The following is a 27,592-nucleotide window of genomic DNA, read 5'->3' as shown; positions in this document are numbered from 1 at the left end:
TTGATTATCTTATGATTACATAGTTTTCTTGGCAAAGTTACAGATATAATTTAATACTGCTTTCTTGGGGATGTGAGTTTTGACTTCTGTGTGCCTTACAGCCTTAGGATATGTCTATAACTCTGCTGAGAAAGTTACATGATTATGTCCATGAAAGCTACATGATTATGTCCATGTAATCAGAAAGATTTGAACTGAACATAAAAGCATCTTTATTTCTGCATTTTATTGATAATGCACTTGTGTATTACTCTTTTCTCATTATAAAAAAAATATTAAAAATGTGCAGGATTCTCGTGCATGCCTTGTTTGTCTTCTTAGGTGGCTTATCACATTTAAAGGATGTCTTGCTACAGTATGGAAAGAAAAGTTTAGATGTCTGGAAAAAAAATAAACTTAACTAAGCCAAGTGAACTCTCAAACATGGATTATTTAGCATAACATAGCAAAATAATAATTAAAATGCATACCAAATCTTCTAATTTCCTCATGGTAACAGAAGAGAGGGTTTAATATACAAACGAAAGGCCTATTGAAATTTGTTCTCAGTAAAGTATAGTTTGGGCAATAAAGTATAAAAAAGGTAAAGGTTCCCCTTGCACATACGTGCTAGTCGTTCCCAATTCTAGGGGGCAGTGCTCATCTCCATTTCAAAGCTGAAGAGCCAGCGCTGTCCGAAGACGTCTCTCTGGTCATGTGGCCGGTATGACTAAATGCCAAAGATGCATGGAATGCTATTACCTTCCACCAAAGGTGGTCCCTATTTTTCTACTTGCATTTTTTACATGCTTTCGAACTGCTAAATTGGCAGAAGCTGGGACCAGTAATGGAAGCTCACCCCCGTTACGTGGCGCTAGGGATTCGAACTGCTGAACTGCTGACCTTTCGATTGACAAGCTCAGTGTCTTACCCACTAAGTCACCATGTCCCTTAATAAAGTATAATTAAGTCCTATTCTGTTCTGTTCTGTTCGGCTCTACTCTAGTCTACTCTATACCTGACATTATACTACACACTGATGCATATTGTTTTATGCAGACATACACTTCTATAAGTCTGATTTTTTCCCCCCTGGCATATGTAATTCCAGTGTTATATTATTTTTTAAAAAAAAGATGTGTGTGTGAGAGAGAGAATACACTATATATATAAAGATTTGTTCTGTGAGTTCTACATAACACCCAATGCTCAGGGATATACGTGGTGTTTTGCAACAAAAGTAGAGATTATTGCTAACTTGAGTTCTGCTTTATTAATCAGTCTAACCTTATAGGCATGTATGTAAACTTTTAAAAGAAATGATTCTCCAATTGTTATTTCACACTTGATGTTTTCAAAGTGCATTTCTAGCAGGACTCTTCCCCCAACTAGAAAAGAAAGGTGGCACATATTCAATTCAGCAGGCTTTCCAACAAAATACTTCCTAGTCTTAGCTTTTAATCTCTAGTCCACATTGTCCACTCTCTTTCTTATAAAAATTAATAGCATCCTTAAAAAGCAAAGAAGAAGTTTTCAGTGCTCACGAAGTATAAACAGAAGTAGTGATTTTATATAGTAGAAGAGATGTAAGTAGAAGTTTGTTAAACCTGTATAACCAATAGGTAAATGGCCTATGTTTGACTGCAGGTTCAAACGCCACTATCAGATCTCGCAGACCATTCATTACACAGTGTTTTTTCAGCGCAGGTAGTTCGATGACTGATAAACGTGTGCTTAGTAATCCTATGGGTGCCAATTCAATAATAGAACTTACTCTCAACTCCCAATCCAATTGACTCCTGTTCAGGGTCGAGGCTTTCCAATATACCTGAGATATTCACACAACCAAATTAAAAACTGAACTGAGGGATGCGCTTTCTTCACCTCTACTTTTAAAAGATTTTTTTAAAAAAATAGTAAGGGAGCTGAATTTTGCTTATACCCAGTTCATCCGTTAGCAAATGCTTTGGACAACATTTAACAGAAGAGGCACTATCTACTGTTCTCAAAATTGTGCAAATCCTTAAAAAAAAAAAAAGTCTATGCAAAGCTCCAGAGTGCATATGAAGCACTTATCTTCCAATCAATAAAACAGCCACATCTTTTTCCAGCTGCTTTTGCGAGCTGCTCCCAGCTGTCTTTGCAGATGTGTGCATGGGAAGCCACGGTGCTTCACACACAGAGAGACACACACACACACATACACACACGTGTGGAAATAATCAGAAAACACTGCTCTAAGCTTGTTTTTGTTTCTCATACTCTTCTTTCAGAGAAAGGGTCAAAGTAACTTTAGAGAAAGGGAGCACAGTTCCTCTAGTGCTGAATCAGATGATCCTGACTATAAAAAGAGTAGACTGAAGATGTTCCAACACCCAAGCAATCAGGATGGAAGAATTAAACTCTGAAATAAATCAGAGATCATCTGTCAGCGCTACATAGTAGACTAGAGTAAGAAACAGTTACCATGAAGACCTACACTTCATTTATCTAATTGTAGCTTTGATAGCAGATCTTCCCTCTGATCTTCAAGGCCAAAGCTGCTTTTAATTAACTATATCATCAACATGTGTTCACTGTTCTCGGTTACCTAAATGTGTTGATGTATCATCAGTTTTCAGTATTTTTTTTTTCCTTTTGTGATTTCCCCCCACAATTTAAATAAAACCAAGCAAAATACATAAATAACTCCTGCACAATTTGCATTTCTTGTTACATGAAAAAAAAATAGTTCAAGATGTAAACAAAGATGTTTGTACAAGGACCAATAAATGAATATGTATAAACTGAAGACAGTTGTGCTACCACACCACTGCTTTCCTGTGCACCCAGTTCAGAAGATTATATTTCATTATGAAACTCCATATTTTCATTTAATGCCTTTCCCTCTATTTGATCCTTTATCTCTGCTGATCCTGACAATCCAATTTCCCTTTGTAAGAATTATACAATATTTTAAACAGGAGCAGACCCAACAAAAAGGGTATGGTTGCATTTGCTTTGAGTTTCCATTTAATTGCTATTAAAACCCCAAAACATGAACTTTTAAAAGTTAAAAAGAAGTATAAACAATGTAAGGGTTAACTCTTATGGACAAAAGGATAATTTGTAAAACTATTTGCAATATACTGATATACAGGCTTGTCACTGTTTAATTCTTAAATTCCTTCTGTTAGTCAGGATGGTATACATAGAAGTTTATCAAATTTGACTTAGGATTTACTGACAGATGATAGATAGTTTGATAGATAGATAGATAGACAGATAGACAGATAGATAGATAGATAGATAGATAGATAGATAGACAGACAGACAGACAGACAGACAGACAGACAGACAGACAGACAGACATTCAGCATTGTCATTATACAATACAGGCTTCAATGCAGAAAAAAATGGAAGTGCAAATGCAATTTTAAAAAACCAGATAAATAAGCTTTTGTAGGTAACTGAATCTTGAACATAAACAATTTTGTATGCAGTGGAGACACTTAATATCATGATAACATCTTGTTTGTTCTTGAAATACTCACTTTCAATGGAAAAATAGAGGCCGCATAAAGGAAGATGTAAAAACCTACAAGAAAAGAATGACTGGAAACAGAATACTGAAAGAGAGAGAGAAGAACCTGAATTCCATAAGATAAATGCACTGCAAAGACAGCAGGCTGCTTTAATGGCTTTTCTTCTTTCTGAGCTCAGATTCTTCTCATTAAATCAGATTCTAATCCATCCTGGTGGATGATCTTATTACTGTTTTTTTTCCCCTGCTTGTTTATATGGCTGAAATTTTATGGTATTTTCTGATTGCTGTATGCTGCTCAGAGTCTGCCAGAACACAGCGGCACAGAAATGAGAGGAGAGGAGAAGACAGGAGAAAAGAGGAGAGGAGAGGGGACGGGAGGGGAGAGAAGGGGAAGGGGAAGGGCAAGGGCAAGGGGAGGGGAAGGAAAAGACATTTTGATAGAATTCACATATGTGTAACATAAATACATATTAAATATCTAAATAAATGTAGTAAGGTAAAATTATTTATGATGTAAAAACTCAGAGGTTGGGTTGAATCTCTTGAACTTGAGTATTATTATGTCAAGAAAGTAGCAAAAGATGGATGGGTAAGAAATGAAAGTATGTTTCCGAAATGAAGCTTCTTTTACTCTAGAAGTAGCAATAGTCATGGTAATCTACCATGCAATCAATCTTTCCTTCCTATGTTTAAGATCAATTTTATACGACGAAATATTTATCAGGGAAGTAAGATAGAATATGGAAAAGGTTAAACCCTTTATAGTTAATGCCAGATCCCAATATATTTTTCCACATTCATACTCAAAAAAGCACTGGCAGATCAATCATTAACTGTTGATACTGCATCTATTTTTTCCCTTTGGTAATTAATTTCCAACCCAAAATTCTACAATTCCTAATCTATCATCAAATGCTCACATTCAGTATGAGCATTAGTTATTTTTTTCCTAAGCGTGAACCAGAATCCCCTATAAAATGTGCTCAGTCTTAGGCTTTGAAAGAAGCAGATCAAATAAAAATAAATTACTGATACATTTACAGCAGGAAATGTACCTCCACAAATACTTCAGAATAAAGGTTGTCCTTTCTGTAGCTAAGAAAATATTATAGCATACAGTAAATGAAAGCAAAGGCAAGTTATATGCAGAAAATACTGAAACTGTAGGCTTTCAGAGTATCACTAACCTTTTTATCCTTTTGCTCATCCAAAGGATCTGATACATCTAGTTTTGATCACGAATATTCAAGGCAAAATTTATGTCTGCCGGTCTTCAATGCTTAAAAGTCTTCAGCATTTATGTAAAGGACCAGTGATGTGTTAAAAAGGTGTCCAGAAATAGAAAATATACATAGACACTTCTTCTCAATTGTGTTCTGACTTCTTAAGGCTGTAGAAAAGAAGAAAAAGGTAATTCTGAGTAATGCAATTACATACATCCAGATAAATAATGACCGTACATCTGAATTACGGATATAGTAAATGCTCTGATTTAGCATCCAATTGTGATGCTAAACAATCTTGAAAAGAATCATTAATGATACTATATTAGTGATTTTACATTGAGAAACACATTGAGTGTTTCTACAAGTAAACCCTCCACCATGACATGAACATGCTTAAATAGAGAAAGTTATGTTTTGGGGGAGCAGGGGTTTGAAAGAAAATATTCAATTTATGATGACATTCAACCCACATTCAATTAGTAACTCTGTAAAATTTTACTGTTACTATTTTTGTACTGATGTTTTAAGTGAATGCAGAAGGTTTATTACATTTAGGATTATTAAATCCAAATTGGATACAAGTATTAAATATATGGCTAAAATGTCTCTGAATCAGTGTTCAGAAGTATAGGACTTAAGATCAATCCACGGTAGAAGTTCAGACTCAGTGGCCTTTGCAGAGAGTGTCAAAACAAGCAAGATGGCAATCCTAGCATCTTAATGAAGACCTGTTTCTTTATATATTGCATGTGCATAACATTGGCACATGTACTAAAGGGTGGAGTTTATGATCTTTCTTGTTTTGATGCCTTCATTGATACTACTGCTCCAACAATGAAACTATGATGCCAATACCGAGATTACGGGTATCCTTAAATGGTGGTTTCAAGGTTTGTTTGTTTTTTTTCAAAAGAGAAGAAGCAGAAGAAGGTCATCTGTAGGTAACAGAGTCATTGTCAGATATTACTGCAACATTTCCACTATTCCCACCACCATTTCCACTACCATATCCTACCCTAGGTACACCTCTATCTAATTTCTCCATCCTGTGATGATTATACAAATCTTGATCACATTAGTTGCCTTTTTGGTCATCTAGATACATGATGACTACTTCAGCTTCAACCACAACAATACACCAGCACACAATAGATACAAACTTAAAGTGAACCCCTCCAAACTCAACTGTAGAAAATATGACTTCAGCAACAGAATGGTCAATGCCTGGAATGCACTACCTGACTCTGTGGTTTCATCCCCAAACCCCCAAAGTTTTAACCTTAGACTGGCCTCACCCCATTCCTAAGAGTTCTGTAAGGGGTGTGCATAAGAGCACCAGCGTGCCTACCATCCCTGTCCTAATGTTCCCCTTAATTGTATTCATTTTATGTATTCAATTTCATGCTTATACTTATATATATATTATCTAATACGTGCTCAACAAAATAAATAAATAAAAATAAATAAATAAAATGTTTCTCTAGAATCTAGACCTTTCTCATAAAGCAAACATTCAAACCCTCTGATCACTTATGTTATCCTTTTCTATGCTTTTGGAGTTGTACTATTTCTTCCCACATGGGGTGATCCATGCAATAATTTTCCAGATTTCAAAGATTTCAGTAAAGGCATTGCAAAGTTTGCAGTTTTATTTTCAATCCCTTTCATAGTATTTGTATTTTTCAAAGCTGTGGCACATTGGATTGGTACATCCATAGACTTATCCATCAGAAGCTCAAGAAATACATTCAGTTGACCATTCATCATTATCCTTCTCATCTTTTCTACTATCTTCTCTTATTGGTACCATTATTATGATTATGTTACTTTGTTGTTTGTATGTACACTGAGAGTTTATGCACCAGAGACAAATTTCTTATGTGTATAATCACACTTGTCCAAATAAAGCTATTCTGTTCTGTTCTGTTCTGTTCTGTTCAGAATTCTTCACAATCTTTTTTACCATGTGAATGATCTGGTATCATCTGCAAATTCAGCCTGCTTTCTACTTAGCACTAGATCCAGATAATTTATTAATAAACTGAAAAAGCACAAATTAAGAAGTGAAAAAGCACTAGCCCTAACTAAGATCCTTTAGGGAGCTCTTACTTTTTTCCATTGATTTTTCTCAATGGAAAATCTCTATTGCTAATTAATCTCCTAACTTTCCTCCCCAGAAGATCAGCAAGGCAAATCTTACTTTCATGGAATCCATGCAGATTTTCCTTTAGCAAGGTTATATCTCTACATGCATATTTGATTATTGTTTCTATCAATTTCTCCATAATATACATTAAACTGAACGCACTATAATTTCTTAGATTCCCTTAAAGGTAAAGGTTCCCCTCGCACATATGTGCTAGTCATTCCCGACTCTAGGGGGCGGTGCTCCTCTCCATTTCAAAGTCAAAGACCCAGCGCTGTCCAAAGACGTCTCTGTGGTTGTGTGGCTGGCATGACTAAACACCAAATGCACATGGAATGCTGTTACCTTCCCACCAAAGGTGGCCCCTATTTTTCTACTTGCTTTTGAACTGCTAGGTTGGCAGAAGCTGGGACAAGTAATGGGAGCTCACCCCGTTATGCGGCACTAGATTTGAACAGCTGAACTGCCGATGTTTTGATCAAAAAAACTCAGCATCTTGGCCACTGAGCCACCACGTCCCTCAGATTCCCTTAAGTGCCTTTTAAAAATTGGGGTTTTATTGAATATTTGTCTTCTAGCACTGACCCTTATTTGTGAGATAACTTTTTGCTAGGGGAAATGCAACCAGAGCTCTACAATTTGTTTCACAGATGTCATAGAACAATATTTCCCAACCTTTGAAACTTCCAAAATATGTGGAAATTAATTCCCAGGGTCCCCAGCTAGCATGCTGTTGCTGAGAACTGTGTAGGTTGAAGTACACACATCTGGAAGTTGATTTGATTGGGAATCACTGTTCTAGAATGTCTTTTTATTTTGGGTTGTCTTTACTTGTTCTGACTCCTCCCCTGAGAAATGCTTATACTGTACCTAATGCATGCTTAGGTACCTTATAATTTTTGTAATTAAAGTGAGGCACAAATAATTCATTTTTTTTCCTCTCTCTCTCTCTGCTGTCCCTATAGTCTTTCTCAACAATGCTATGATGAATAAAGGCAGACAGAGCCTGCTTTGGAGTTTCTCTATTGGAGTTTTTCTATTCCCCCTCCCAAATGTTATTTCCCCTGACATTTTTTTCCCGAATGCCATCACTCTGCTTAACAACTAATTCCCACAACACTGTCAAATAATTTACTAAGACTGTATTACTATTCTTCTTCTTTTCCTTGCTCCCACTTATTACTATAACCATGTTGCTTGTATCTTTCAATTATATTGTTTTTATTTGTTTCCTAGTACGATTTGATAGCTTATTAGCAACCTTGACTATCACTAAGTGTTGTATCTTTTTATTCTTGATGAATGTATTTTATTCTCCTTATGTACACTGAGAGCATATACACCAAAGACAAATTCCTTGTGTGTCCAATCACACTTGGCCAATAAAAAATTCTATTCTATTCTATTCTACAGAAACTATTAGTAGCAGATAGCATCCAGGTCTGCTAAAGTAACTACGTAGTTCTTATTTTTGAAACTTCTGAAAAATTGCACAATCTTTTCAATTTGTCTCAGATTCTAGGAATATCTTTCAACTCAGCAACATCCTTCTGGTACCCATGCATTTGAAATGCCAAACTAGGAACCAGGGAGGGAAGTAATTAAGGGATAAGCAGCTTTCCTTTTCTAAATGCTTCATTTCATTGCTTTCAGAGCTTGACTACAGAAATTTAGTTTAGTTTCTCTTCCCTTTAGTTTAAAAAAGGGGATGGTGATTAGGTGAAAATAAGTGGCTGCTGAAATACAAGCTCATTTTTTTTAAAAAAAGTATGCTTTTCCATTTGCATTTATCATCCTCTCGTCTGAAAAGGCTGTCGTTACATTTAAAATACTATCTGTGCTTTACGAAAGAGGCTTTTCTTAAATGTTTCCTTCCAGAGAAATCTTGAATTTAGTATTTAAGAGGCAAACTAAGTTAAATTAAAAGTAGATGGATTTAAGAAAAAAACAACCCCCCCCACCTCTTCTTAAGAATATTTTTAGCTCACACTACATAAATAACTACTGCTACATTAGGATAATTCAGTCAAAACTGTCCACCTTAATAAGAAAATCTCTACATAATTGAGGAGTGTAAAACTCTGATCTTGTGGAATGGAGGTAATGAATGCATGTGAGGAAATAAATGAAGAGGCTAAAACGTACGTCAGAAAAGTGTGAGCCACTATCATCTAGGTTGTTGCAAGAGTATATGAAAGTTAGAATCTATAGTTTGATGATTGCTGTGTGTTTACACTCCAGTGAATGTTAATAAGGTTTGAGGAAAATGATGCAACATTTTGAATGAATGCGATCCAAGGGGAAAACTGTTCCGATAGATGACATGAAGGCTGGGTAGGAATGGGATGAGAGAGGAGGGAGGGAGGGAGGGAGGGAGAGAGATGAAACAAGAGGGAAGGAGAATTGTGATTGGTGGATATCAGCTCAAAAACCGGTCTCTTTTGTTTTGACTGCCTGTACACAGAAAATAAAGAATAAAAAGCATGTTTGATTGTTTATGATAAACGAATACAAGAATTAGTGAATGATATAGAAGTAATGAGTGGTACTAAATGTGAGATACACCTTTTTTTTTTTTACAATACGTCTTTAGAAAAATGAAAATGAGGAAACCTCAGAGGGAACATTTTGTAATTGAATGATAGTGACATGATAAGGAATAAAATTGAAACAAATGCTACAAAGATTAGCCTCCTTTCCTCAAAAAAAAAAAAGAATGAAAAGAAAATAATAAATTTATTTCCATCGTGCCTGGTTCTTCAGATTTTAGGCAGATAAATGCTGTGACATTGTCGATACATGCTAAGGCTGAAAGTGTAGACAGAGTAACTGGAGAAATATTAAAATATGGAGGAGTTGCATGGCCATTCCACAGCCAACTTTGGAATGGCCAGGCAGCTTGTTCAACACATATATGAAGACAGTATCTGTGCTGGGTGATTGGAAGAATGCTTCTATTCCCTATAGAATAGAAAAGATAGCAAGAATGCAAAAACTACAGAGGATCAAGTTTATTATGCATGCCAGAGTATATGTCTGGCAGAATTCTGGTTGGAAGTCAGACAAAGAATGTTTGGGAATTACAGTATGATTTTATACTGGTGGGAAGTGTGAAGTCAAACACTTTGCTCATCACTGATTATTGAAAAAATTATGGATGTGAGAAAGTTGATTGAACATTGCTTCTCCCTGAAAGCCTTTGCCTGTCCTATACAGAAACACCATTGAGCTACCTGAGTTCAGGTCTCATTTACAGAATGGACAGGAGGTATAGCACCATCAGATTTGTGGGGTTTTCAATAAAATAGCTTTAGCCTTCCTTAGTAATTGATTTCCTGGTCTCGTCTGGTTTACCTACTTATTCAGTCACTTTTGTGTATTTTTCTCTTTACAGGGCACTGAAAGGACTAGTTCAGAGAATTGGATTTCCTCTTTTCTAAAAATGGTAGTTTATTCTAAATTTCACTAATAGTTCCCAAGGATTGTTAATTACTATTCTACTGCTGAAATGCCCTTACCCCATTGGATGCTATTTCCTCAATCATTAATACTTTGTCCTTCATTTCCCTTTCCTATTAACTATTTCCATTGTGTCTTTCTTCCATAAAATCCAATCCCTTTTTCTGAATCATTTTCACTCTGGGTTGTAAAGATTCACAGTTCATGGCATCTCTGGAATCTTAATTGACTACATATTAAAGTAAACATCTCACTAATTTGAGAACACAGTACTAATTATATTTAGGTATTTATAAAGAGAAAATAGTTAATGAGCATAGCTAGCAGTACAGTTATAGGTCCCTGCCCCAGTCTTTTGAAGAAGGAAGTAACTAATAAAAGCATTTTTCTCCTAGTGCATGCATAGTCTTTGTGCGTTTGATAAGGCAGAGACAGAAATAGTTTTTTAAAAATTCCAATATTCTGATTCAGAAATAATTCTGTAAGTAGTAGGTATCATAAAACAAATTGCTACAATGGCTTTTTAAAAAAAATCCTGAATAAATACATTATTTGTAAATTTATGGTTTAATACATCAACAGAAAGAAGAACTGTGTTTTTATATAATAATTATTTAGCTTTGGTGAGACAACATTTATTATCAATTCTAATGTGCTAAATTATAATTATGAAATCAGTAACTTAATTGGCATCTAGTGTGATGAAAACACGCTGAACCAAAGTTATGATTGGAACGCAAGCACCTAGCTCTTTCAAAATTTAGCCTTACTCTCAAATATTAAATCAAGAGACAGCTAGCTGCTAAGATACAGAAGAAGTTCTAATCTGCAATTATATTCATAGCTACATAGAGAACCAGTTGTTCATCCTGATAAAAACAGAGAAGTGGGTGGGTGGGGGTGATGAGAGAGATGACAGAGATTCTAAGTCATATAAACCACATGCTAGACAATAGAAATATAGGTACAGTCTATTAAAAAAATACATTGCTTGATGTCCATACATAAAATTAAAGCAGGTGAAAGCTCCTACAAATATATACGAAATAACTGAGTAGGGATATTGTTTATTGGCAAATAAATAGGAAGAAATACTCTCATCTTGTCAGTTTTATGGCATCCAATCTAGATCCTAATATTAGATGACTTGTTGCTTTGGGCATTAACAGAAAAAATAGAACAAGATTTCATATGGGAAGATGATTAGCTCTTTCATAAGGACTTTAAAAAAAGAAACGGCAAGTTGCTCAAAGTTAATAGATTATTGCACTGTAAGAAGTGTGTGGCTTGATGTGTGTGTTAAAAATGAAGTAATTACTCTAGGATAAGCATACATATGCTAGGTTATGTTGTTGGATGAAAAGTTATTCAACATGAAAAAAGCTTCATCAATCAAAAACAAGAGTGTATACATTTACCAAACACATATCAGTGCTAGTATAGTTTTTAATGTGTTTTTAAGGTGCTTTTATATATATATATTAGACCTACTGTATGCCACCCAGAGTCTTCTTGGAGTTGGTTTGGCCTGAATAAATCCAACAAATAAACAAACAAACATGCACAGACACACTATGCTGAAAGATAAATGTATTATGTCTTAAGTGTCTATAGCATTTTATGCCTAATCAGAGGCAATTCAGTCTGGACTATTTTAAAAAATGAAAAAGGTATAAATATAATTTAAAGGAATAAAGAAATAAATATTGCAGTCTTCACATCAAACATCTATCAGGGTGGATGAGAGACAAGTAATTTCTATATAGCAGACTGTCCTTGTATTCAGCTTCTGGGTTTTTATACTAGGTGGAGTCAAAAAGACTGCACTGGGAATTCCTAAGGATCAGCAGCCTTACAGTGGCATCATAAATGTTGGCTCTTCCCATCCACGTTCTCAAATTGGTTAATATCCAGTCTATGAAATTATCTGTGCTTTCATAGCTAGCCTGTCAAATCTGTCCTGATTAGCTGACCGGCCAAAAAAACCTCTCCAACTTGCTTCAATTTCCTTCTCTGAAATAATTCTATCATATGATTAAATTTGTCACAGTACAGTTGTACATTTCAATTATATTCTCCACCCCAGACAAGACCACTGAAAAAAAGAATATCATGGAAAAAGAAACATTTCAAGGATGCGATATGGAGCCATGTGATATCATAAGAGGTTGACCAGATGAATTCTAAAGAATATGGTTAGCTATCTCTGTTTCTATGAAGTTTGATGTAGTAACATCAGCTCTCAAAGAGAGGTGTGCCTTCTTTGGGGGTACCTTCAAGTCATTGTTGACTCTTGGAATCTGCACAGGTTAATTCAAGAAAATGCAGTTTTCTTGGGAAGATTTCAGAAGTAGTTTGCTATTGCTTCTTTCCTAGGGATGAGAGTGAACAATTGACCTGATATGGCTCGCCTGGAACAATAATTCACTGTGTCCTGGTTTATAGCCTGGTGCCTTAACTACTACCCCTAACTGGCTCTTCATCTGATACCATTTGGTTAACATTTTGACTTTTTTCCCTAATTCTGGTAAGTATTGCAGGCTTAAAATAGCTGCTTTGAATGTTTTGTGAATGTTTCAGGTTTTATCCCATGCTGGAAAAACAACAACAACAATCTGTTTGTTCCAAACTTTGTTCAACATTTTTTCAAGTGTTTTGACATTCATTCCACAATCTGCTTATGGCATTCTTTTTTTTAAATCCATCCGAACCATGCAGCCAATGAAAAATAAACAGTGCTACCATATTTATTGCCATTGACTACAATTAAGTGGAATAATGGAATCAGATGCAAAAATTTTGAACTGTGCAATCCTATGTATTACTGATGACGTTATTCTATTCAGCTTTCAGATAGGCAATGCAAATATTGTGTTCTGTAAGGTGAAAAGGAAAATTAGCCAATTCAAAAATAAAAAAGGCCTATGCAATGCTTTCCTTGCAATTCAACCCTGTGGCCACTTTTGTAGTGTGAAACAATTATTTCACGGCTAGTTCTATTGTTTGCTTTGATAATTTGTACAGGCTTTTAAAAAAACAACCCCATGTAAAATTTACCTAGAGTGTGGATGGTATATAGTGCTAGTACTGACATGCAATGGATGCACTTTTTTAAAGCCCCAGGACAAAAGCAAAGGGAACAAGAAACTTCTTTCACATTCCCTTTTCTCCTACAACAAATCAGTTCAGCTTTTTCTTTTTTTCCAGAGCAGAGAATTTTCAACTTTTATTCTGTCAGAATACAGAACACTCATGGAGTTTTGACTTTTCTCTCTCCAGAGAACTCTTAGGACATTCAACAAATAAACCAAATTGAGCTGCTTTATTTCAAATTCCAAACCCCCTCCCCACAGTTTTTCTATTTCATGTTCAACCATTTGTTGTTAGTTGCGAAGTCGTGTCCAGCCCATTGTGACCCCATGGAAACATTCCTCCAGGTCTTCTTATCCTCTACCATCCTCTGGAGTCCATTTAAGCTCACACCTACTGTTTCACTGACTCCATCCAGCCACCTCGTTCTCTGTCGTCCCTTTCTTCTTTTGCCCTCAATGTTTCCCAGCATTAGACTCTTCTCCAGTGAGTCCTTCCTTCTCATTAGGTGGCCAAAGTATTTCAGTTTCATCTTCAGGATCTGGCCTTCTAAAGAGCAGTCAGGGTTGATCTTCTCTAGGACTGACCGGATTGTTCGCCTTGCAATCCAAGGGACTCGCAGGAGTCTTCTCCAGCACCAGAGTTCAAAGGACTCAATTCTTTGGCACTCAGCCTTTCTTATGGTCCAACTTTCACAGCCATACATTGCAACTGGGAAAACCATAGCCTTGACTATACGCACTTTTGTTGGCAGCGTGATGTCTCTGCTTTTTAGTACGCTGTCTAGATTTGCTTTCTTCCCCAGGAGCAAGCGTCTTTTAATTTCTTGGCTGCAGTCCCCATCTGCAGTGATCTTGGAACCCAGGAAAATAAAATCTATCACTACCTCCATTTCTTCCCCATCTATCTGCCAGGAATTGAGAGGGCCAGATGCCATGATCTTAGTTTTCTTAATGTTGAGTTTCAAGCCAACTTTTGCATTCTTCTCCTTCACCTGCATCAAGAGGCTCTTTAGTTCCTCTTTGTTTTCTGCCATTAGAGTGGTATCATCTGCATATCTGAGGTTGTTGATATTTTTCCCGGCAATCTTAATTCCAACTTTTGATTCATCTAGCCCCGCCTTTTTCATGATGTGCTCTGCATATAAGTTAAATAGGCAGAGCGATAGTATACAGCCTTGCTGGACTCCATGCTCAACCACAGTGAGCTGCTTATACATATGGGAAAAAGAGATAGAAGAAAAACTTTGGGTGATCTAGATATGAGTTTGTGGTTATACTGTAGTAAAATGACATAATATGGATAATGGGGCTTTCTAGAGGCTGAAATTATACTGTTTTCTTTCATATTTATATGAACATCATGTGCAGTTAAAATGCAAGTTTCTTTTTCAAATAGATATTCATAGTGAGTTCCAGTTTGACCCAACCATAAAAGGAAGAGCCATTTCTACTCCTGAATGAAGGAAAAGGAAGGAGATCAAATAAAAGACCACACAAATATAGGTATTAATTTTTCCCCATAGATCCCAATGAATGCTAATGTAAAAGTCAATCTGGTGGCAAAAAAAAATCCTTTTAAGGAGTTTTTCTTTCCCCTTCACAAAATTCAATTTACTTTTTAAAAAGAACCATGCCATTGGAGTTTTTTGAGCATTTTAAAATTTTTTAAAGAAACATACCTCATAGCCTCACGAGGACTCTCTACAGAAGCTGCTTCATCTTCATAGCATTTTCTAGGATGGTTGTATGACTGCAACATTGCAGAATGCAACATTTTCTGACATCTCTTATGAATTCTTCACTGCCTCCTTTTTAATTTGAAAGAGCTGCTCCAATTTTATTTCACATTATTTCATCATCTTGCCTCAGAAATACCAATTATCTTGTTTGTTAAGACAGGAACTGAAGCAGATTACTCATTCATTTTCTAAATATCGCTTTCCCAGGATTCTTTGAGTTCCTTATTTTTGTCCCCAGTTGCTTCATTATATTTTATAAAACATTTTCAGGTCTTTTATGTTTTTAAAGAATTCATTATAAAATGTGTTGCTTTGAGGTCAGAGACTTAGCAATTTTGAAGTAATAATTACTACCAATATATATCACAATTATTTTCTTATACCGGTTAGCTATCTTATTTGTGATAGAGGTCTGGATCAAACCTATAAACCTGAAGGAAGGGATGTTTCTAAACTGTTTGTTACATTTCTGAATTATTAGATAATTGTACCATTGAAAGATAATTGAATGTTTATTTAAAAGGAACAATAAAAAGGTAGGGGAATTACACTATATGTTAAACGTATCCAATCCGTCTCAAAAATCCATGTGAATGAACATGGCAATATTAGAGACAACATCTAAATGAAAACAAGTACAGAGACAAATAATAGCAAAAGCGTTGTTGGGGGTTACTATTTCCTGCTTAGTCAAGAAGCAAATGCACATAACTTCGAAAAGCAAGTGAATATTTTTTTTCAAAGTATATGAAGCAATAACGATGGATGATTTTAATTATATCAACATCTGTTGGGGGGAAAAAAACTCTGCCTCAGAATAGATTGAGATTAGTGAAGGAAGCAAAAATAACAATAAGTCTTCCAAAAAATATGTTTTTAAAAATAAAATAAAATAAAATAAAACAGTTGAAAAACCACTGCCCATGGCAAGATATTAATAAGGCAAAGTGTCTTAGCTCCTATTTGGGTCCAATCATTTTCAACCAAAAATACGTTTGTATCCAAAAACTATGAAAAGGTAAGCTTGAAATCTGAGACTAACAAAAACTCAAAGAGGAAATATATATTTATTCTAAACCAGTTTAAATGAATTGTCCTTTGAATTGTTTATGGTTTGGCTAAACTTTTATGTTTTAACTTTGAGAAATGATATTGGAAAAGAATTGTCAAATTGTCAAAAATGGATGGGATGGGTAGGATCAAAGGAACTAATAACTGACACTGATATCTGTGAACTATAAAGCACGGATCTTTTTTTTTTTTTTTACATTTATACCCCGCCCTTCTCCGAAGACTCAGGGCGGCTTACAGTGTATAAGGCAATAGTCTCATTCTATTTGTATATTTTTACAAAGTCAACTTATTGCCCCCCAACAATCTGGGTCCTCATTTTACCTACCTTATAAAGGATGGAAGGCTGAGTCAACCTTGGGCCGGGCTTGAACCTGCAGTAATTGCAGGCTACTGTGTTCTAATAACAGGCTCTAACAGCCTGAGCTATTCCGGCCCTTAAGTCACTATCACTATCGACATGGATGAAGAGGTGTCATTAACAAAGAATGCTTATTTGGTTGATGACATAAAACTGGCTGAAACTCTAAAGCAGGGAAATAAAATTTGAAGTGAAAGAGGAAGGATAGGGTAGGGTAGGGTAGGATAGAATCAATTACAAAAAACTTCTTTTAAGTCGTAATGGTTGGTTGCAAACTGAATAAGACAGCAGCAGGATGTGGCTCCAAAAAAAGACAAACACAATTTTGCACCAATGAAAAATAATTTCAAATCATTCTGCTTTAGATTATTCTGAATACTAAGAAGAATGGAGAGAAATTGAAAGAGGTTTGGAAAAGGGCAAAAAAGATGAACGACTGACTAAATTATTCTGAATATTCCTAGAGAATTCATAGGAAAAAAGCTAGAAGTTCAAAAGGACTGTTCAAAAATCTGAAGATACGTGACACAAAAGACAGATGTCCTATCATTCCACAGTGTATCACATGGAATAATGGTTTTAAGTCACAGAAGGCATATTGTTATTAAATGTTGGGTAAAATGTAGCAGCAAGAACAGACAGCATTTTACTGGAAGATGCTTTAATCTGAATTTCTGCACTGAGCAGGGGTTAGCGTGCTTTCCACACTAAAATTCCTTATTGTATCTGGTCTTAGTTAACTGTATTGACTACAGAGAGAACAAAACTACATATATTTACATCTTTAAAACATGATCACTGTTTTTTAGATTGCTGAGATCATTTGTTTTCTGTTCTGAACTGAAGTAAATTATGATTACATTGCTATTGTTAAGTGGAATGCTAATCAGGTGCCCCACAATTAAAATTAGATTTCTCCAATCTAATAAAGTAGAAAAGAGAGAGAAAAGATTTACTATAAGGAAGCATACCTCAAGCAAGTAATAGTACTTTTGTTAAATAAGATAAAAGTGGCCAGCTTTGATCTAGAGATTACATTTTCAAGTGATAATGAGGTTTATTACTGTCTTGTTCTTTTACTCAGGAAGGGCTTGAAGTAAGAAAGGAGGCAGAGAAATGGATTAAACTATGGGGAATTTAACAAAAAAAAACCCCCATCAAACAATATTTTTATAATGAAATGAAAAGGCAACTTAGAAGACAGTCAAATACTGTCTGTCTGGGCCTTCACTAATTAAAATAAATGTTTATTGCTGTAGGCTATAGTTAATTTATTTCCAGTTATACATTCCAAATTAAATATACTGTAAATAGTGAAAGATTGAAAACCATACTATGCTATCTCTTTTCTGCTGTGCTGAACATAAGACAGAACTACCTGTCTCAGATTCCATTGTTGGCTCATCTAAACGTTATGGAAGTTTCAAAGAGTGAATAGTGTTAGACAGAGAGCAATTTGTAAATGAATATTTATATGAAGGGAAAATAATAATTAACACAACCCTGTATTAATGGATAGGTGTGTGTGTGGGGGGGAGAGTGTGTCATTTCTCTTCCATTCTGTAACTGTGATTAGAAAGTTAAAGGAAAGAAATGGAAAAAGTAGCACAAAGCTAATCTTCTGTAAGAAGCATTTTCCTGGCACGAAAAGACATTTCCCACACTATGGTCTAATTCTACACCTCACTGAATTATTCTGTCAAGCATTGCAAATAGCTTTGTTTTTATTTCCCTGCATTGCATGGTAGTGTATCAACAATATCAGCAAATCAGATTAATGGTCTAAGAGGCAAACACAAAAGAGAGAGAGAGAGACCAGTGAGTAATGTTTGAGTTTAGAGATGCCATTTAAAATTTAAATTAATTGAAAAGCAAATTAGCAAACAATCCAAGATGCAAACTTCAAGCTTGGCCCAATAGAGATAAGACTGGGAAAACATCTTTTCCCCTCTGGATTTCAGAAAAGATATTTCTAATTAAATCAATGCTGCTTCTATTAAATTCAGAGCTGTCTATTTACAACATAATATAGCAACCTCACAACAAGATAAACATGTTGTGGCATCACTTTCATACATTCAGTCAGTGATATAGGTTACATGTATTTTGCATTCTTAGGTTTAATTATTAGACATCTGGAAATGATATTATTTCCCAAAGAAGCAACGGGGATAGAGTGATAGATGATAGATAGATAGATAGATAGATAGATAGATAGATAGATAGATAGATAGATAGATAGATAGATAGATAGATAGATAGATAGATGAGATTCAGCTGGTTCTGTCTGATTTGGGCGAATTGGTAGTGACGACTGCAAGAGGCTCCGCCCACCCACCCGGATGTAATGCGTGAGCAAAAAGCTTGTGTGGAAGGCCATGGGCATGCACAGAGGAGGCGCTTGCGCACACTCACATTTGCGAATCGGTAGGGAAGGTAAGGTAAGTGAATCCCACCTCTGGATGGATAGGATAGGATAGGATAGGATAGGATAGGATAGGATAGGATAGGATAGGATAGGATAGGATAGGATAGGATAGGATAAGACAGGACAGGACAGGACAGGACAGGACAGGACAAGACAAGATAGATAGATAGATAGGTAGGTAGGTAGGTAGGTAGGTAGGTAGGTAGGTAGGTAGGCAGGCAGGCAGGCAGGCAGGCAGGCAGGCAGGCAGGCAGGCAGGCAGACAGACACACACACACACACAGACACACACACAGACACACAGACACACATAGACAGACAGATTCCATGTTGTAATATTGTACACTATATTTTACTCTCCCTGAATTTTGCTTTAAACCATCCAATAGTTGACATTTTTAAAGAAGACAATATATGCGTTTTTAAAACAGCTGAATTTCAGCAATTATATTCCCAAAATAACATTTGATTGTATAATTGAAAATTAAATGTTAATTGAAATGTGTAATTGAAATTGATACATTAATTAAATAATTATTTCATTTAGTAATGATACAAGTACCTTATTGTAGAAATGACACCTTATTGTTTTTAACTAGTAGAGGCCAATAGACATCATATTCACTTTTCTTCCAAATCTAAACTTTACAGTTTCATACGTCTGATTTAACTTTGGAATTTAACTGTGATTATGACTTTCACTTCATTGTCATGAAGAAGGAAGTTAGCTTGAAATTTTAATTGCAAGTGAAATGTTTTCATGTACTGAATTGTGATATTGTCCAACCTCAATGTTATTTAAATATTTAATAAATACAGGCAAAAAGAAAATGTACAACATAATTGAAAATAGCATTAAGGTTTTTGTTGATCTCACAGAGCTATAGTAACAAGTCAAAAGATATGGACAAAATATCTTCTATTATAAAATACAATGTGACTAGAGTTATCAATAGATTAATAAATGCTATAATAAAAGGGAAGAAATGCACATGTTGCATGCTTCTACATCAATGAAAATCTCAAACACTGGCAACTGCCATTTTTGTCATGAAAAAAATTAAATTAATAATCAGTTTCAGAAATAACTTTTAATGTTTATTACAAAAGATATATGTGTGTGTGTGTGTGTGTGTGTGTGTGTGTGTGTGTTTTCATAGGTTTTACACGGGAAAAGACCCGAACATACCAAAACTTGCACATATATATATATATAATTTTTTGGAGTTGTTAATATTAGATGAATCACACCCTACTGACAATTTACTATATAATAACTTAATTCCATATAGTATCAGTATGCTCTCAATACATTCATCCTTGAAATTCTTTAATATAAATCCACATTGTAAAGATTCATTTTAATTAACATGCAGACAACAGCCTTCAAAAAAGTCATTAAATACTACATGATTTTGCTTTAAAATGTATTTTTCTTATCAAGCATTATATCTGCTGCATACAGCACAGTAAGCTTTAAAAGACAAATTATTTAATCTATTGTTCTTTTTGTAGGCTCAGAATAATTAGCAGCTCATTGTAAGGGTTTTGCAATCTTTTCTAGACATAATTACAAAAATCATTATTGAATGAATGAAGTTTGAGTCTAATGGCCTTCAACAAATTATACTTTTCACCTCAAGAGCAGTGAAAAAACAGGATGAGAGAATTCTTTTAAGAGAATTATCTTTGAGCTGAGAAAACAGAAATGCAAATATATAATCACATATGTATAACCATGGTACAATGGTTGGATATATGCTTTTATCATTACATAAAGAACAGTATCTAGAAAATGAATCCTTAAAAATAAGAATTCAGATTCTAAAAATGTATAGCATACCATATGGTATGCCTTCATTAAAGACATATGCTTCTGCATAATCTTTCCTTGTACTACAAGTTTAAAATGCTTGCTATTTAGGAATTCTCTTTCTCATAGTTTTAGACTTCACAGTTTCAAATAATGCTTTTCACAACAACTTGTATGTTGACTAGTCCTGAATATATAAAATAGTATCTAAGTGCATCACAGAAGATTCCAGCAGTGGGAGAACATTGTAAATTCAGTGTTTCATTTATATGGGCAACATTACTAAGGTTTCTTGATCTCTAGTGTTATCTCACAAGAGCTACAGATTACAGGGGTAATGATAAGGAAAATACCCTTCAAGGACATTTATATGTTTTGAATGTCTGATATTGTTGTGAATAGCAATAGCAACAACACTTAGACTTAAATACCGCTTCATAGTGCTTTTACAATATGCTTTTAGTTCCTCTCTAAGCGGTTTACAGTGTTTGTTTTTTGTTGTTGTTCTTTTTGTAAGCCCCTTGGCAACAAAATTTTAGTTTGGAAATTTGAAGCTCCTTGGGACAGAATTTAGAAATCACTCCTTATTCTCACTCTCAGGCATTTTAAGGCTTGTGAGATTCAGTTTTGGAATTAACCAAGGAGAGAAGCAACCTAGAACTAAGGAGAAATTTTCTAATGGTGAGAACAATTAACCAATGGAATAGCTTGCCTTCAGAAGTTGTGGCTGCTCCATCACTGGAAGCTTTCAAAAAAAGACTGGACAACCATTTGTCTGAAACAGCATAGAGTCTCCTGTTTGGGTTGGATTAGAAGAACTCCAAGGTACCTTCGAACTGTATTATTCTATGCTCTATGAAATATGTATCCAGTTAATGTCTATGGAAATGTTTTTAGATGAGGTGTGTGTGTGTGTGTGTGTGTGTATCTTAATATAATACATTAAGCATTAATTCTATACATTTATTGGTTTACATTAAACCAATATCTCCCTACTTGTAGAAATGAAAAAAAGCACTCCATGTTAAGGAAATATAGTGTTGGATTCACTTAATGGAAATATTTTAGAATCATAAAGTTAGAAGAGGATCAATTTTGGAATTCAATTAAGTATTCCTCCCCAGTGAAATAATGTACCCTAGTTAACACATTCAGTAAAAAAAAAAAGGAGCCAATCATTGCTATAGCTAACTATTTGGCTCTGACTGCTAAGAAATTTTCCCTAGCTTTCAATTAAAATCTGTCTTTCTGTAATTTAAATCCCTCACTGTGGAATGATATGGAATAGATCCTGGCCTGCTTATCTTTCTCTCTCTGGCTTTTTATAAAGTTAAACATTTCCTCTTCAAAGAATGTTGAGTCTTATTTCCTAATAACCTTTGTTGCTCTACTCTAAATTGTTCAAGTCTGTCTTTTTCCATAAGGGCTCAGAATAATACAAAATAAAATAAAAGCTATTATTTTATGAGATTTCATAATTATATTATTGATTCAGCTTACAGGTCCGTCTACAATGGCAATATGCTTCTTTTCACAGCCAGATCACACTGCTGACTCATAACAAGTTGGCAATCAGTTACTGATCCAAGATAATTTCATAAGTACTCTTGCCAAGTCAGGTATTCCCCATTACTTGCCTATTTTATTTCTATTTCCTAAATGCATAAATGCATAACTGTACTCTTCAGTATTATTTTCAGTACTTTCAGCTCTCTGATTTATTCCTTTTTTCTTTCATTTTCTTTCTTAAATTATATTAATTGCATTAGTTTTTAATCTTTTTAAAAAAGTTTTAATAACATTATATATTATATAATTTTATATCATCATAATAATATATTAATAATATATAATAATATAGGGACACAGTGGCTCAGGGGCTAGGACGTGGAGCTTGTCAATCAAAAGGTCGGCAGCTCAGCGGTTCGAATCCCTAGTGCTGCCATGTAACGGGGTGAGCTCCTTTTACTTGTCCCAGCTTCTGCCAACCTAGCAGTTTCGAAAGCACGTAAAAATGCAAGTAGAAAAAATAGGGACCACCTTTGGTGGGAAGGTAACAGCATTCCGTGCGCCTTTGGTATTGAGTCATGCCGGCCATATGACCATGGAGACATCTTTGGACAGCGCTGGCTCTTCAGCTTTGAAACGGAGATGAGCACCACCCCCTAGAGTCGGCAACGACTAGCACATATGTGTGAGGTAAACCTTTACCTTTAATAATATATACAAGTAATTACAATATATATGTATGTATGTATGTATGCGTTCCAAGTAACACCCCCACTGAAAGAAGACTTCAAGGCTAGAAGTTCCTCAAAGTTCCATTTTATTAAATATGTCATATTGGCACATCTGGGAAAGCCCAAATCTGAAAGCTTCCAGGTTTTCCCCACCCAAAAGAAAGTCCAAGTCCCTTCCCCTGTACCCACATGTCCATCACATGGTCCAATCAATGCACCATCCCAACTGGAGATGCCTCCCAGTCACGCCACTCCAGATACAGGGCAGAATGTCCTTGATTCTCAGAGAAAAAAATGTTATTATAGCTAGATATCTCCCCAACTCCATACAATCCCCCCTCCCAGTTTTCTACAGCACGAAATGTGACAGCCCTGAAGATCCCAAAGAAAAAATGGCTTCCAGGGCTGTGTCTGTCTGTCTGTCTGTCTATCTATCTTAATAATATTTTTAAAACTTTTTATAATATTATTAAAACTAATATAAACTAATATGATGTAAGGAAGAAAAAAGAAAAAGGAATAAATCAGAACTAAAAATGGAAGAAAAGAGTAAAAGAAAAAATATACAAAGAAATAGTTTTCAACATTCTTCACAGTAATTATAAGTACAATTATATTTTAATCTCTCTCTCAAAGTTAGATCATTATTCTTTTATGTCTATCATCTATCCTGTCCAATAATCAAAGTTGTAAATCATAAGTTATTTTTAAAATTTTTACACAAAAAGTCTATAATGAGTTCCCAGTCATCAATAAATCTGTTGGCTTTTTTTACTAATCAAAGAAGTTAGTTTATCCATCTCAGCAAGATCTGTCAGTTTCACCAACCATTTTTCCATTGTGGGAGTATCTAATCTTTTCATTCACCTCAGAAATCATATATTGAAATAATCTTCCATTCTTTTTTTTAAACTGGTTATCCATCAGTCCTAAAGGGAGAGGGTCTAGCTTCAATTCAGCATTAAATATTTCATCCCATTTGTCTTAACCATCAAAATCCTTTTGCACTATATTTTTGTCCCATTCTAATGGGTATTTTCAACATACTTAATCAGCACTCATCCATGATTTCTTCAAAATTCTCAATAAAGCAATTGAGAAACAAAAGGGTCAAGGCTCAATCTTTGGCACTCTTGTCAATAACTCTGCCAGTTAAATGAAAAATGATTAATGAGTATTTTCTGACTTACGTTTTTTCAGCTATCTATGTAGCCTCTTAACTGTCATGCCATTTACTCCACATTTAAGTAATTTCCTGCTTATAATATTCCAGTCATGAAATTGATCCCAGACTCAGCATGCCTCCATTATACCTATTGTATTATAATTGCCTTCCTTAACTTATTTACCAGAAAAGTGAAAAAGCACAGTAACATTTTCAAATGCATATGTGATCCTTGATTGGTTGGTCTCTTCATTCCACTAGAGCCCTGTTGACCTCTCCAGGGTTTGGAGTGCTCACTTAACCCCTCTTGCCCTAAGAACACTATTCCTATGATATTCCTAATCTTGCATAGCTTCTTCTCTGGTAATATTGTACTAGTAACTAAAGACTGAGCGCCAAAGAATTGAGGCCTTTGAACTCTGGTGCTGGAGAAGACTCCTGTGAGTCCCTTGGACTGCAAGGCGAACAAACAAGTCAGTCCTAGAGGAGATCAACCCTGACTGCTCTTTAGAAGGCCAGATCCTGAAAATGAAACTGAAATACTTTGGCCACCTAATGAGAAGGAAGGACTCACTGGAGAAGAGCCTAATGCTGGGAAAGATTGACGGCAAAAGAAGAAAGGGATGACAAAGAATGAGTGGCTGGATGGAGTCAATGAAACAATAGGTGTGAGCTTAAATGGACTCCAGAGGATGGTAGAGGATAGGAAGGCCTGGAGGAACGTTTCCATGGGGTCGTGATGGATCGGACATGACTTCACAACTAACAACAACAAACTAGAGCGTATAAAACATTTGCTAGACCAATTCTTGAATACAGCTCATTTGTCTGGAACCCGTATTGCATATCGGACATAAATACAATGAAAGAGAATCCAGAGATATTTCACAGGAAGAGTCCTCCACTCCTCTGCTCACAATAAAATACCTTATGCCACCAGACTTGAAATTTTGGGCTTAGACTTAGAACTACGCAGTCTTTGGTCAGACCTAAGCATAGTACATAAAATTATCTACCACTAATTGGAAAAGGTACAAGACAAGGCTGTTTGTGTTGACCTTGGAAGTATTGAATAGAAATTTTAGAAAGGAAAGGGGAATAAAAGGCATGAAAATTCAGAAGGAAGAATACAAACTTCAAGCTTTTGCTGATGATTTGGTTTTTATTATTGAGAATCCTTTGGAATCTATAATTTGTTTGTTAGAAAGAATTGATGAATATGGGAAAGTGGCAGGCTTGAAAATTAATAGAGACAAAACGAAAATTTTGACAAAAAATATGTTGATGAAGCAAAAAAATGAGTTGATAGAATATTCTGGGATGCAGATTGCAAATAAAGTTAAATATTTGGGGATATATCTTACTCCAAGGTGTAGCACTTTTAAAAAAATAACTATGGTAAACTCAAACAGCAGATTGTGGCGGATTTGATTAAGTGGGAACATCTACAATTGTCTTTGTTGGGAAGACGATTAAGATGAATATATTACCTAGAATTCTGTATTTGTTTCAGACTATACCTATTAAATTGACCAAAGGGTACTTTGAGGAGCTGAATAAAGCGATGCTGAAGTATATTTGGCAAGGGAAAAAAGCAAGGATAAAAATAAAATTATTACAAGATAAGAGAGTTAGAGGCGGTTTTGGGCTACCCAATTGGGAACTATATTATCAAGCAGCGAATATGATGTGGATTAAAGAATGGATAACCCTAAAAAATAACAGAATATTAACTCTGGAAGCCATGATTTGTTGTTGGGATGGCACGCCTTTTTATGGTATGGACAAGCTAAATCACAGAAACGTTGTTATTAAATTGGGAAAAGATTAAGAAAAGTCACTTCTTAAAAATTCCAATGTGGGTTTCACCCATTGAGGCATTCTCTTACTCAATAACATTTAAAAAGGAACATATTGTTAGATATAATGAATTGTTGAATGAAAAGGGTGAGTTAAAATCCAAATTAGAATTAGAGGCAGAGGGTATAACAATGAATTGGTTTGCATACTTGCAAATACAATCCAGATATGATAATGATGTTAAAACCGAAGGCTTTTATAATAACCTAACGAGTTTTGATGAGATTTTAACAGGTTCAGATGACAACCTGATAAAGAAACTGTATGGATACTTACTAGAGGTTAAATTAGAGGAAGAACAGGTTAAAGAGACAATGATTGCTTGGGGGAGGAATTTTGGTCATGGGATAGATCTAGATGACTGGCAGAAATTGTGGATGTATAATTATAAAATGACGATGTCGACAGCATTTAAAGAGAATTTATATAAGATGTTTTACAGATGGCATCTTCCCCCGACAAGAATTGCTAGAATATCTAAGGACAAATCTGAAAAATTTTGGAAATGTCATCAGATACCTGGATCATATTACCACATGTGGTGAACATGCATTGAAGCTAAAAGATATTGGACTAAAATACACACGTGGCTGGAAAAAATGATTAAAAAGCATACTGACTTTAAGCCAGAAATCTTTCTGTTGGGAATTATACTGGAGATATATACTAGAGATATAAAATATTTGATTGTGAATATTACTATAGCAGCTAGGATTGCATTTGCAAAAAATTGGAAAAATGAAAAGTTACCTTTGCAAGATGAAATAATTAGAAAAATGTTGGAATGTGCAGAGATAAGTAAATTAACATTTGAAATTAGAGAACAAGAAGATAAACAATATTATAAAATATGGGATTTATTCTATCATTGGTTAAATGGAAAGATATGTTAGGAAAAATGAGTATAAGATATATGTATGGAAGAGATGATTATTTTGTGAATGCACAGGAAGATATGTTAACACCCTTACAGCACGTTGTAATGAAATTGATTTGATGAGGTTTTTTTATTTTATGTTTAAAAATAAATAATTTTTTTCAAAAACAAAATTATCTACCACATCCCATTCTTAAGAGGTCTGTAAGGAGTGTGCATAAGTACACCCACGTGCATACCGTCCCTGTCCTAATATTCCTTTTTACTTACTCTTTTCATGTATCCAAATTATGTTTATACTTTTACTTATTATCTTATATACGATTGACAAACAAACAAACAAACGAATAAATAAACAAATAAAATCATATCTGCAGGTGGGAAATCTTCTATCTGTGTAGGTCTTCATCCTTTATATGTCATTTGAATGAGCCTTACACTGATTGAACAAATTCCTCTGCAGCTATAGCACAAGCATTTAGACGTATGTACAACTTCACAGTGCTTTACAGCTCTCTCTAAGCGTTTACAGCTGTCTAAGGTTTACAGAACCAACATATTGCCCCCAACAATCTGGCTCCTCATTTTACCGACCTCAGAAGGATGGAAG

At 35.0% G+C, this 27,592-nt stretch overlaps 1 protein-coding gene across 2 annotated transcripts in view; it reads right to left on the bottom strand.

Moving 5' to 3' along the window:
* HS3ST5 (heparan sulfate-glucosamine 3-sulfotransferase 5) overlaps positions 1-27,592 on the bottom strand; it is a 219,022-nt gene that overhangs the window by 140,969 nt on the left and 50,461 nt on the right. The window contains exons 1-2 of one of the 2 annotated variants that reach the window (XM_058173647.1): positions 15,108-15,173; positions 4,693-4,895 (exon numbers count right to left, since the gene is read on the bottom strand). The gene's annotated coding sequence lies outside the window, so the exon portion shown is untranslated. Of the gene's footprint in view, positions 1-4,692; positions 4,896-15,107; positions 15,174-27,592 lie in introns of those variants that run through there. The other variant, XM_058173638.1, reaches the window with a different exon arrangement.

Source organism: Ahaetulla prasina, chromosome 1 (assembly GCF_028640845.1).
Source record: "Ahaetulla prasina isolate Xishuangbanna chromosome 1, ASM2864084v1, whole genome shotgun sequence".
NCBI classification, from domain to species: domain Eukaryota; kingdom Metazoa; phylum Chordata; class Lepidosauria; order Squamata; family Colubridae; genus Ahaetulla; species Ahaetulla prasina.
The sequence above is the reverse complement of the archived record's forward strand: the minus strand, read 5'-3'. Positions and strand labels throughout refer to the sequence as shown.